Source organism: Tupaia chinensis, unplaced genomic scaffold (genome assembly GCF_000334495.1).
Source record: "Tupaia chinensis unplaced genomic scaffold, TupChi_1.0 Scaffold000256_1, whole genome shotgun sequence".
In the NCBI taxonomy this organism is placed as follows: domain Eukaryota; kingdom Metazoa; phylum Chordata; class Mammalia; order Scandentia; family Tupaiidae; genus Tupaia; species Tupaia belangeri.
This window is the reverse complement of record NW_006159736.1, coordinates 3,768,467-3,782,095: the sequence shown is the minus strand read 5'-3', so window position 1 is coordinate 3,782,095 and position 13,629 is coordinate 3,768,467. Positions and strand designations below refer to the sequence as shown.

The following is a 13,629-nucleotide window of genomic DNA, read 5'->3' as shown; positions in this document are numbered from 1 at the left end:
AAAGAAAAGAAAAGAAAAAAGAAAAAAAAAAAAAAAAGAATTGATCCTCTCATTTCATGCTAAGCCCATTTAACTTTAATCCAAATATTTACTGAGCACCTACTATGCCCAAAGATCTATAATAGATCCTATGGAAAATATGACATGGACCCCACTTTTTTGTAGGAAAATAAGGTCCTTGCACTGAAGTAAACTGCAATATAGTTGGGAAGTTAAAACAGATATACATGGAAAGTCAACAGTTCAAAGAACTAGATTGGTTGTATATGACAGCACAGTTGTACAATGTTGTTTGGAATGGGGAAAGATCAGTATGGTCTTTAACAAGCCAGAAATGTTTAAAAGAGGATGTGGGATGCAGAGAGTAGTCCTTGACTGTGGCACGTTATAATTTCTAGAAAACAGCCACACTTCCAATCCCATAGCTCTTCCAGGATTTCACCACTCTCCACAAATAGATGGACTCTACAGCTTGGAGCGCCTTAAAGTGGATACAGTCTTGGTGTTTATGCTGAAGAGCATGTGAAAGCTCTAAATAAAGGCATACTCTACTGCTGAGTAATATTAACTGCATTGGATCCAGTTGTCTGACTGGTTCAGACAGAAACTAGCAATAACATGAGCGTTAACCAGAGTAGGCCAGGAGAGAGAAGCTTGTTTAGAACCACGAGTTGGGACCAGCAGTTAGTGTAATGGCTATGTCACTGGACTCCCACATAGTCGACCACAGTTGGAGTCCCGGACCCGGTGGCTTGAACTCGCGCCGGGTGCGTGCACGTGTGTGCCCAAGATCCCGAGAGGAGAATGGAGGAGAAGGGATTGCAGCGTGGCCATTCCCCCTGGGGGGGTGATTTCTTGCTTTCTATCTCTCTGTCTCTCTCTGGCTGGCTGGCGAGCACACGCGCCCTATAGCCAAAAAAAAAAAAAAAAAAAAAAACCACGAGTTTCTCCCAAACCAAAAAAAAAAAAAAAAAAAAAGAACCACGAGTTTCTCCACAGCTGAGCATGAGGCTTTGCCTTCCCAATAAAAGAAGAAACACAGAGGAACACAGATAGGCTTGGGCCTGTGGTGACGTTCTCCAGCAGGGACAGTGAATTGCCTCACACCCTGCCCCCATGCTTTTGTCTGTTCTGTCCTTTCTCAATTCACAGCCCTTCCCTTTGGAGTACTTTACTTATTTGCCATCAGCCAGAACACTCTACTTAGTCTCTCTCTTGAAGCTGAATAAGCTGTGATTATTCCAACCAAGAGAGCACAGTGTAAATAATACCATGTAACTGCTGAAGCTAGGTTATTTTTATAAAAGAAAGGATGTGGCTTCCATACAGCTTTCTCTTTTGAAATTAGCCAACATGCTATGAGAAATCGCAAACTAGCATATGCAGAAAAGCTACATAGGCAGGTCCTCATGGAGAGTGAATAGAAACTGAGGACTCCAGCCAACAGTCAGCGTCACCCCTTTGATTTATAACTGAAGTAGTCTCCAGATAACTTTCACCTCCAGCATTTGAGTTATCTAGCGGAGTCTCCAGACTTTGTGGACTAAAGACAACCTACCTCCTTGTGCTTTGTTCAGATTCTCAACCCATACTATTAGCAAGCATATTAAATATTTACTTATACCACTAAATTCTCAGGTAATTCATTATACAGCCATAAAAGTGTTTGGAACACTGAAAATGGATAGGACCGCAAAAGAGTGAAGGATGGGTACAAAAGTAATAACACAATTTTTGACTGGAGAAGATTCTTGGTGAATAATCAGGGATAAGATTATAAATAAGGTCACACACTGATGGATGTGTCTTTGAGTTATATTCATCGTGCTCTAAAGATTTCCTGATTTATCCTGAAGGTAATAGAAAGCCATGGAAAATGAGTGTTGACATAGCAGAAGACTAGAATAAATGTAGTAGTACAGAAAGATTATCTGGGGGTCATGCAAAGGGTAGTCTAGAGAGAAGAAAGTCAATTTTGAGGTATTTGTAAGAATTCAGCTGTGATAAGTTCTGTTGTAAAGAAATGGCACTGGAAATAGAACTCCCAAAGAAAAATTATTCTGACAGAACCGCTAATAGAACAAAGGAGATGACCTGACTTTAAAATGTAATCCCCATTATTTTACAGAACTTCTGAAATAATTAATATTTGCAATACTTCAACACAATTCTTTATTATATATCCATGAATTTAGCCTTTGTGCCTAATGTTATTTAGAGTGTGAGCTGTCTGTCTCTGTTCCTTTCTCTGTCTCTATTGCTCATGCACGAACAAATACACATGCACTCATAAATACATATGAATAAACTTAGAACACTTACTTCTAATTTCAAGCAGAAAGAAGAACAAAGCTACTACTTGTTATAGGATACGGCAATGAAATTCAACAACACTCTCTTACTTTAGAAAAATGCTCATTAACCTTACTAATGCTTTATGCTAACCAAACACAGTATGTGCCAGAGATCCAAACCCTGTCAGCCATATGGCTTCCAGCTTTACAGGTTACTTGCATTACCACTGTTACATCACAGCAGCTAGGTCAAAACACAGATGTTAATCCATAAGAATTATAGGTCATTGTTTTCTGTAAGGAGTTATTTCATTCTACACTTAATGTAACCAAAATACTGAATTAAAGTGGAGAATCTTATATAATGAAATAAATAATAATTTCTTATAATAGATTTTAATCAATAGAATTGGAAAATAGATGACAATAACCAAAGTCCCAGATTATGAAAGGTGAACTTTTGTAATTATTGAAGGTATTTAATGAAACTATAAAAAATACATTAACTATAATTCAAAACATTAGCATTTTAATTTTTAAGTATATTCTTAATGTAATGAGACTATTTAGAACAAAATCTTATTTTATCTGCCTTTGGTCAATAAAGACAAGTAAAGAACTTTAGGAAATCCTGACAGGATATCATTTTATTACAATAAATGAAATAGAGTAAGTTTTCATTAAAAGTATAAAATTCTTGCTTTAATTTTTTTCTTTTGAGGAATTTCTTTTATATTTCAATCCTTATGTTATTTTAATGTCTAATATTTAACTATTATTCAAATAATGGAATTAACTTTTTCTTTACGTTATTGGTTTGAATTTTATCAGAATCTTTCTACATCTGGTTTGATTTAAAATATTTTTAAGATTTTTGCTGTGAGTTTTTATTTAACAGCATAAGAATCCTCATGATTCTCTTAACATGTTTTCCCATCATCTGGACACAAAATAAGATGAGCGATACCTATGTCTGTCTAGTCAACAAAACAAGCCTACCATAGTTAATCAATTTTTTTATCATTTTTTTTTATTCTTTCAGCATTCTGTACACAGACATAGAGGTAAAAGAAAATGACTAAAATTTAAGTGTCAAAGAACTTTCTACAATTAAATCCACAGTTGTATACATTTATCTTACTCACATGTCAGTTAAAAACTCACCAACTATTATGAAACAAGACAAACTACATCACAAAAGAACCAAAAAAATAGAAAATAATTTCATAAAAAATACATCCAACTATGAAATCGATTGCTCTCTTGATGTCTTCACATCCTTCTCTTCTGCATACTCATGTACAACACGCTGTTCCCGCGGATAAACGTGTCCCCATACTTATTCTTCAGCTGCCCGTTCACATACTATTCTGTCTGCTCCAGGGCTGTGTTCACGTAGCCATCCAAGCAAGCCAGGGCCCCCTGGTAATCCAGTACAGAATTTAATTTTACCACAACTGGTCGTCTGATGATTTGCTTCAAAAAGTCATGGGGGGTTTGCTTCTGGAGACTCATTTTAACAATCCTCAAAGCCGGGCTCCAGAACCCTCACTCCGTTAATCAATTTTTTAGGCATATGCATTGTGTTATGTGAATGCCTAAAATAATCACAATATTTGTGCAACATTTTGTAAGAGTTTCAAAGATAATCAAAGGCTCATAAAGATTAAATAAAGATTAAAATGTAATTAGCTTATAGTTAAGACTATCTTTATTTGCTTGTTTTTTAAAATTTGCTAAAGGGTACATATATTCTAAAAAGATAGAGGGTGAGAGAGGAAAAGTGACAAAGGACTAGGGGAATGGTCCCACTATTGTCCTTTCTCTTCCATTTTTCCCTCCACACATGCACATGCACCCAGCATGTTTTCCAAACCACCAGGGTCTAGGACTCAAATGGACCAGTCAGTCAGGTGGGATCCAGTCACTTTAACCACTATGCTACTTGTTGGCCCCAAGGTTTTGTTATTGTTGTTACTAACTCAATAATGTTGCAATTAAAATTGAATAGTATTATATGTATTTTGGCATTCTACTAATATTTTGACAGTAGCTGAATACTGGAATATATTTTAAACATTTAGGTTTTTGATTAAATTCTCCAGGCAATGGCAATGATAAAATACAGCTTGAGCATTGTTAGTGTCTCCATCTCACCCAAATCCCTTGAGATTAGTGAAATCTCAAGATGATGTATGCAAGTATGAGTAGTAAACAATGACAAGATTTTTTCACAAAATTTAAAAGGGGAATTACATTGGCAGTTTCAATGATTTTTTGTAAGCAGATCATTAACTTTATAATTGGGGAATATAAGAGTTAAAAAAATTAAAAATATCATGAGACTTCAAAACCGATTTTTAAAATTCATTTAAATATTAATATTTGATTGAATATTGATTCTGTTGCAGAAAACAGGCCACTGAGAAACCAAGCGTCACTCAGAGAGTAGGAGAAGGATGGTCTGTAACACCGGCAGTCTCAGCAGAGCTCATACTCTCAAGTCTGGGCCCCGTGTTAGGGAGTTACAGGGGTTCTGTAATCTGGGCCACAGATGTTGCACACCGGAAGAGTAGAGAAACAGCTGCAAAACAGTTGCAATCCAGTTTGTAGCATTTCTCTGCAGGCAATTTACAAAGGTGGAATAGAAATACTTCCTGTTCCCAAGCAGATAGCAACCAGGATCCACATCAATTCAAACTTTTTACAACATAGAATAATGAAATATTGGGTTGTCAAAAAAGTCAAGACATTCTTTTTTCTATGCAAAAATGGGTCATGACTTTTCCGACAACCCAACAGATGCTTTCCTTTCTTTTATCAACATATAATATGCAGAATAGAGAAAATGTGTGCATGTTTATAATATATAAACATACATGACCAAAATAGAATATAACATAATGTTTTTCTTTGTTTTTTTTTTTTTGGAGAGATTTTCACTGTAGGGCGCGTGCGCTCGCCAGACAGACAGAGAGAGACATAGAGACAGAAAGCGAGAAATCACCCCCCAGGGGGGATGGTCACGCCGCAATCCCTTCTCCTCCATTCTCCTTTCGGGATCTTGGGCACGCACGCACACGCGCCCGGCGTGAGTTTTAAGCCACCGGGTCCGGGACGTGAACCGCGGTCGACTACATGGGAGTCCAGCGACATAGCCATTATGCTAACTGCTGGTTCCCATAACATAATGTTTTGTGATCTGAAATTCTATGGAGAATAGTTATGAAAGCATTTTACTACAACTTAAGCTAGAATAGTAACAAACATTTAAGCTATACCTTAACTGGGCCAAATGTAAATAACCCAAAGGTTCAGGGTTTGTTTGTTTGTTTTTAATTTAATTTTATTATTATAATTTTATAAATATATCGTTACATTGATATATTTACAGTTATATCTGCAAAATTACATAAATTGACTATGTCTCTTACAACTAGTTCTTGTACACTAAATATAGAACCCACTCTTCATCCTCTTTTCTCCTTTCTGGTTCAGTCAATATGACTGAGTCAATCATTTACCCACTGTTCCTGTCTTCTCTACACTTACCTGCTTACGAGCTCAAATTATTTCCCTACTCTGACCTATACTCGGAGTCCTGGTTCTTGTAATGGTATATTAGGTAGGGTGCTGCCTGTGAAATGTAGGAAAACATTGTAAGAAAATTTAAATAATCTAAACAGTGACTGTTATGATTTAAATGTGTTCCTCTAAAATTTATGTATTGAAATATGGTGAGCCATCATAATACATTTCAGAGGATAGAGAATCCAATTTTGTGTTGATAACCGTGACCTTATTAGGTTGCTGGGATTAGAGATGTCATCAGGGTGGGACCCCCATGAATAACTCTTAGTGGCTTTATAAGAAGACACAAATGTCAACACAGACCACACTGGTTTCTTTACCTTCTCATCATGTGAGGTCCTGTACTGCCTCAGGACTCTGCAGAGTCCCAATCAACAAGAAGACCCTCACAAGTTGTGGTGCCTTGATCCTGGACCTCCAAAACCACGAGCTAAATAAAACTCTCATCTTAGTACATTATCACATTGCTAACAAAAATACCTGAGACTGGAAGAGTTATACAGGATAGAGGTTTTTTTGGCTTATGATTCTGGTGGCTGGAAAGTCCAAAAGTGTAGGTCTGGCATCTGGCTATATTATTCCTTACAATATGGCTGACAGAAGCAGAGAGTCTGGCTAGGACTAGCAAAGAGAGAGATCTCAGGATAGCCATTTTCTCTTTATAATGACTGGTGCTGATGAAAACTAGCCTCATAAGAGCTGGAACTCACTTGGTCTTATAAGACAGCATTAATCCATTTCTTCTTTTTCATTTTTGGAGAGGTTTTGCTGTAGGGCACGTGCGCTTGCCAGAAAGACAGAGAGAAACAGAAAGATAGAAAGTGAGAAATCACCCCCCCAGGGGGGATGGCCAAGCCACAATCCCTTCTCCTCCATTCTCTTGGGATCATGGGCACGCACGCCACGCGCCCGGCGTGAGTTTAAGCCACCGGGTCCAGGACTCGAACCGCGGTTGGCTACATGGGAGTTCACAACATAGCCGTTACGCTAACTGCTAGTACCAGCATTAATCCATTTCTAATGAAGATTCCTCCATAATCCAAATTCTACCAGATCTGACCTCTTAAGGGTCTCAATACCTCCCAATACCGAACTCTGGGAACCAAATGAAAAACGTGAATCTCTGAGGGATAAACCATTATCTAAACCATACCACCTCTACTCTTTATAAATCACCTAGATTAAGGTATTCCTATTGTTAACAAGAGAGAACAGACTAAAACAGTAAGAGAGTAGTGGAGGAAAAGATTAGGGTTTGGAGAGTATGCTTTGGTGGCAAAATGTTTTCATGGCTCACAAGGAGTACAAATGTGTGAAAAGTGAAGAAACAAGGGGAATTAAACACAGGATGACTTGGATATAAGGAAGGATCCTCCTGTAAGGTCTTTGAATAATACATATAAAGATTGGATAATCATATACTTCATTTGGTTCCTATATTTCTTCATGTGCGAATACAGGTACAGACTTTGCCAATCAGAAAAGAGCACAATTGCTCTTTGGTGAAAATGTACTCACACACTTAAAATATAAAACATGTAGTATATGAGATAAAATACAGTACTCAGTTTTACCTCAAATTGAAGCTGTCATTCTAGAGTTGATTCAATAGTCATTTCCTACAGTATCTGGTACCACAAGTATGTAAACATTTTAAAAGAAACAAATTTTAAAATGTATAGAGCCGAGTTAGTCTATGGAAAATTCTTTCAAGCATTATATTTGTAAAGTATTAAGTAAATGAATCATGTTTTGTTTGTTTGTTTTTAAAGAGAGATTTTTGCTATAGGGTGTATGCACTTGCTGGAGAGACAGAAAGTGAGAAATAACCTCCCCCACCCTGGGGAGTAGGGGGATAGCCACGTTGTAGTACCTTGTCCTCCATTCTCCTCTTGGGATTTTGTGCATGCACACAAATGTGCCCAGTGTGAGTTTGAAGTCACTGGGTCCAGGACTCGAACCTCAGTTGAGTACCTAGGGATCTAGTGATGTAACCATTACGCTATTTGCTGGTACCAAATCAGTTTTCACCTATGTGAAATCAAGTTTAAATCCGTTCCTATCAGAAATATCAGAGAGTCAGAAAAGTCATAATGCATTTTTGCATTGGAAAACATAGAAAACTATGTCATTATTTTTCTGATAAACCGATATAATCAATAAAGCAACTATAAATATACCAAGCATATTTTTGTTTTCGTTTTTTATAAAACCACAAAAAATTGAAGAAACCAAAATTCTTCTGTACAAAGGACAAGAAATCAAGTACTTTTGAAAGAAAGGAACGTATTTGTATATATGATTACACATCATAAATTATTAGACTACACATTTGTATGACATTACTAATAATGAATTATTAAATGGAAATATATTTTCCTAGTCTAGCAATAAAGAGATTCAACATTAGTGCTAGAGAAAAGAATGAATCCTCTTCCTCTCCTCTCCTCTTCATAGAAAATATTATTAAGTGTTGTCATTAGAAAGAGAAGAATGTATAGGCAAAAAATGTGGTTGAAAACCAATATAATAATATATTATATATTTAAAATAGCTATATGAGACAATTTGGAATGTTTTCAACCCACACAAAAGAATGACAAATGTCTAAGGTGATGGATACGTTAATTACCCTAATTTGATTGGTATACTTTATATACATTTATCAAAACATCACTGTAACCAATAAATATGTACAAGTGTGTATCAATTAAAAACAAAAATTTTAAAAGATTATGAAGTAACCTCAAAAATTCATTAAATTTTCAAGTATTTTTCTCATTTTTTTAATTTTTAAATTTTGTAACATTTGCTAATTTTCAAAATTTTATAATTTCATTCCATCTCATTGTCTCATAATTAAGAGAGCTGGTTCTCACATGGCTAACCACATGACTCAAGTTCCAACCCCAGTGGCTTGAAAAACACACTAGGCATGGGTGTGTGCATGCTGATAATCCTGAAAGGAGGGAGAAATGGAAAAGAAAGATTGCAGTATGACCACACCCTATGGGAAGTGTTTCCCTCCCCTCCCCATCCCTCTTTTTCTATCTTTCTCTGGTGAGCACACGCACTCTGACAAAATTTTTAAAAATTTTATAATTTCATTAGTTATTTTTTTCTCATTCAAAATTAATATTCATGGGCTAACAAGTGGCATAATGGTTAGGTGTTGGACTCCCAAATGGCTGACTGAGGTTTGAGTTTCAGATCCAGTAGCTTAAAACTCGCACTGGGCACCTGTGCATGCATGCCCAAAATCCTGAGAGGAGAACGGAAGAGAAAAGGACTGCAGCGTGGCCATGCCCCCTGGGGGAGTAATTTCTCACTCTCTCTCTCACTGTTTCTGTCTGTCTTTTGTGAGTGAACATGCCCTATGGCAAAAACTTTTTAAAAATTAGTATTTGTTTTATACCCTATCTTATGTTTTGCAGTATGTATTTTCTTAAAGAGAATCCTCCAGATTGATACATTCTGGAACTGAAGTTCCCTACAAATGCTTGGCCATCTGTCTCCTAGTAACCTGCAGATCTCAGTCAGAGTGAGATGGTCTAAATCTGTACAAACATGTCATTTAGCAAGAACACAGTCACTGCATTATTTGGAGTGATGAGGCACAGTGGCCAACTATTCTCACAAGTGAATGATCCCAGAGACTAGCTCATACTTTGCCTCTTGCCAGAAGCTCAATCCTTGAAGAAGGAAATCTAGCATATCAGATGATTGTTCCTCAGAAATTTTCATATGTTCTGATTCCAGTGTTTGTGAAAAAGGGCCCAGACAGAAGCAACAAGGCTAAACTTGACAGCACTTCCAGAGGCACTGAATAGGAAATAAAGTAACCAAAAAGAACTAGACGATAATAAGATGGGTTTTTAGCAGCACATCTGACATATCCTATGGACATACAAAAAAAAAATAATAAACAATGCAAGAGTTGGGACACAATACTTGAGTGCTCTCCATGACCGCAACCCCTTCCATGACACCCAGTATAGACAGCTCTGTCCTCTGTCATTGTCAGCATAGATTTTACCCTTAACTCAATCCATAGACTTTGTTTCCTGATTCAAGGCAGAAGTCTACTGTGATACAAATCAGGGACCTAAGAGGCATTAAAAAAAAAAAAAAGAACTCTTTATAGAATGAGGCTCTAAAATGGATGTAAGGTATAAGGAGACACATGAAAATGAAAATGTAAGGAAAGGGGATTTTCAAAGCCTTACACAGAATATAAATTGAGTCCCTTTTAATGTTCTATATGAAGTGCAAGTGAAAATTACGACGACTTAATTATTTTGGCATTCTGAGTGTACCTTCAAATATGCAAGTTGTTGCCAAACCAGAACCCTGTGGGACCTCAAATTTTATTTTAATTACATGTAACTGAAAGAATTAAAGCACTTCATCTTGTTAGCTGTGTTCTGTGTAGAGCCAGACTTACCAAGAATCAAGGCAGGAAATGTCTTAGAAAGCCCATTCCCACCAAGCAAAACGGCCACAGTCTGTAGCACTTACTGCAAGGTCCAGCGTGCTTAGAGACATGTTTCTCAAACACTGGTCTGAGTTCTGGCTACATCAAAATTATCTGGGATGATTTGTAAATGCTCATTTCTTTTTTTCCATACCAGCTCCAATGAATCAAAATCTCTGAGAGTGTAACCTGGAATTTTGCACAGTCAATAAGTTCCTTCAGTGACTTATATGCACGATCTACTAATAAAAGAGTCAGTCACTCCTCCCTATGATGAAGAATTAAAGTCTTGGAGTAAGTTTCACCTGCAACTCATGTAAGTTCTATAGAATAACATTTTTTTTTTATGCTTTACAATGAGCACCATCACAGTCCAGAGTGCTGGAGTCAGGTCACACTACTCCCAACTTACTGAACTCTGGGAAATTGATGCCAGCTAAGGGATAAGATGTCCAAACTCACAATATGGTAAGGACAGACTTACAGCAAGGTTATCAGCTAGAGTCCTCTTACCATCTCCTCACTGCTAAGATGCCAGAATGGTTTGCAGCTGAGCCCTTGAAGGTCCTGAGAATGCCAGACTTATTTCTCCTAACAGCTCACCCACTGAATAGTTCTCACAAAAGTGCTTTCAGCTGACTCTAGCCATGAAGATGTTTGCAAAGCCATGCCATGATGCTTCATATTTCTGATCCTTTGCATCATCCCACCTGCCTGAAAATCATTCTTCACTTTCTCATCTAGTTAACTGATACAATCTTCCAACAGTCAACTCAAAAGTTTGTCTTATAAGACACTTACAACAACCTGTTTGACTTAGATGATTCTACATTTGCATAGCTCACTGCATATATAGCTATCATCGCTCCTATCAAATTTTGTATAATTTATGTTGCTATATGTGTCTTTCTCCCTAACAAAATTATTAGCTCCATAAGTAATTTACATAAAATGAACAGTTGATAAATGATTGTTGAGTTGAACTCTGACATTTTTCCTCCAGGTTTTAGTTCATGGCTCTAGTTTGTATTTGCTTTACACTAAATCTACTTTGTATTGTGATTCTTTTTCCCTGCTAATTTTTCTAATATTTTCTTATTACCAAAGTTGTTAATAATGATAAAAGCATATTGACTTTGTGCTGAGTTATATGTTAAGTCTGTATGTTTTGAATTTTTAATGTGTTATCTCTTTAAACATGTTTTTTTGAGAGGTTTTTGCTATAGGGCGCCTGTGCTCACCAGACAGACTGAGACAGACAGATAGACAGAAAGCTAGAAATCACCCCCCAGGGGGGACGACCATGCTGCAAGACCCTTTCCTCCATTCTCCTCTCCAGATCTTGGGCACGCATGTACACATGTCCGGCATGATTTTAAGCCATCGGGTCCGGGCCTCGAACCGCTGTTGACTACATGGAAGTCCAGTGACATAGCCATTATGCTAACTGCTGGTCCCTCTTTAAACATTTTTTAAAACTTACTTCTCCCATGAGTGAGACTGAGGGAGGGAGAGAGAGAGAGAGACCCCCAATAGGATTCTTATGCCATAATCCACTCCCAACTTTAGTCAGCCACGAATCATGGGCATGTGTACTCCTGGCATGTTCAAAAAGGTCTGACTTGAACCAAGAACCTTCCTATGTGGTTTATCCTGGCAGAGCAGTGCATTACCACTGTGCCATGGTCTTCTTTAAATACTTTTAACAACCTAATAATAAAGACAGTTTATGGGACCAGCAGTTAGTGTAATGGCTATGTCTCTGGATTCCCACGTAGTTGACCACGGTTCACGTCCTGGACCCGGAGGCTTAAAACTCATGCCGGGCACGTGTTCATGCATGCCCAAGGTCCCAAGAGGAAAATGGAGGAGAAGGGATTGTGGCGTGGCCATCCCCCCCTGGGGGGTGATTTCTCGCTGTCTCTCTTTTCTCGCTTTTTGTCTCTCCGTCTCTCTCTTTCTGTCTGGCAAGCGCATGCGCCCTGTAGAAAAAAAAAAAAAAAAAAAAAAAACAAACCTCTCCAAACAAACAAACAAACAAACAAACAAAAAGAAAGAAAGAAAGGCAGTTTCTGTAGAAGATTTAGACTTAGAGATATTATTAAGGAAGAAGATAACCCTGCTAGTGAGTGGAGGCTGGACTGGGACTCAAGTCTATCTGATTGCAAAGGGTCTATCTGATTGCAAAGGATGTTCTCTGATACCTCCCTGATAAATAAATCTTCCGTATTTTATATCCTTTCAATTTAGTCACTGATAAAGACTTTGTATATCACAATGTCAAGGGCAGAGCTCTAGAAAGAAAACACCCTCAAGCAGAACAATTTTTAAAGCATATCTTGTCATCTAACCCAGTTATTTCCCAAACTGGACTAATCATGAGAATTATCTGAAGTTCTGGGGTACTTTTTTTATTTTTTGAGAGGCTTTTGCTATAGGGTACATGCGCTTACCAAAAGACAGAGAGAGACAGAGAGACAGAAAGCAAGAAATAACCACCCCCCGGGGTGGGGGCGGCCATGCCACAGTCTCTTCTCCATTCTCCTCTCAAGATCTTGGGCATGCATGCACACGCGCCTGGCATGAGTTTAAGCCACTAGGTCTGGGACTTGAACCGTGGTCAACTACATGGGAGTCCAGCGACATAGCCATTACACCAACTACTGGTCCCTATCTGAGGTACTTTTTAAAAATACAGATGTCTTAAACCCATCTTAGACTCCTCCACTATTGATTCTGTTTAGCTGTAGGAAATTCGAGTTACCAAAATATTTCAGAAGATGCTAGACTGTAGCAAGACTGGGAATCACAGGTGTTTTCAGTCACAAGCTGTTGCCAGGGTTTTCAAGAGGCCAATTCAGTGCATCTCAGACCTTCTCAATAAAGAAAACCCCATTTTATTATCTATTTGGAGACGAATCCAGATTGTATGGGCCTGAAGCAATTACAATTTGAGAGACAAGTCTCTTTAAGAGGAAAACATACAAAACTGCCTAACTTTGAAATTTTTATTAAATACTTTCATGATGAACACATTGACAAGATACCTCTCAGAATCCTGGAAGGAGCTTATACCAATCTTCAATAATTTTCTTATCTTAGGACCAGCAGTTGGCATAATGGCTATGTTGCTGGACTTCCATGTAGTTGATCATGGTTTGAGTCCCAGACCTGGTGGCTTAAACTCATGCTGGGTGCATGTGCGTGCATGCCCAAGATCCTGAGAAGAGAATGGAGGAGAAGGGATTGCAGAATGGCCATCCTCCCTGG

The 13,629-nt window shown here is 37.8% G+C and overlaps 1 protein-coding gene and 1 pseudogene across 1 annotated transcript in view; both read right to left on the bottom strand.

Moving 5' to 3' along the window:
• Positions 1-13,629, bottom strand: part of HMGCLL1 (3-hydroxy-3-methylglutaryl-CoA lyase like 1) — a 216,820-nt gene that overhangs the window by 123,549 nt on the left and 79,642 nt on the right. The window lies entirely within an intron of this gene.
• LOC102467870 (U6 snRNA-associated Sm-like protein LSm6 pseudogene) lies at positions 3,558-3,809 on the bottom strand (annotated as a pseudogene).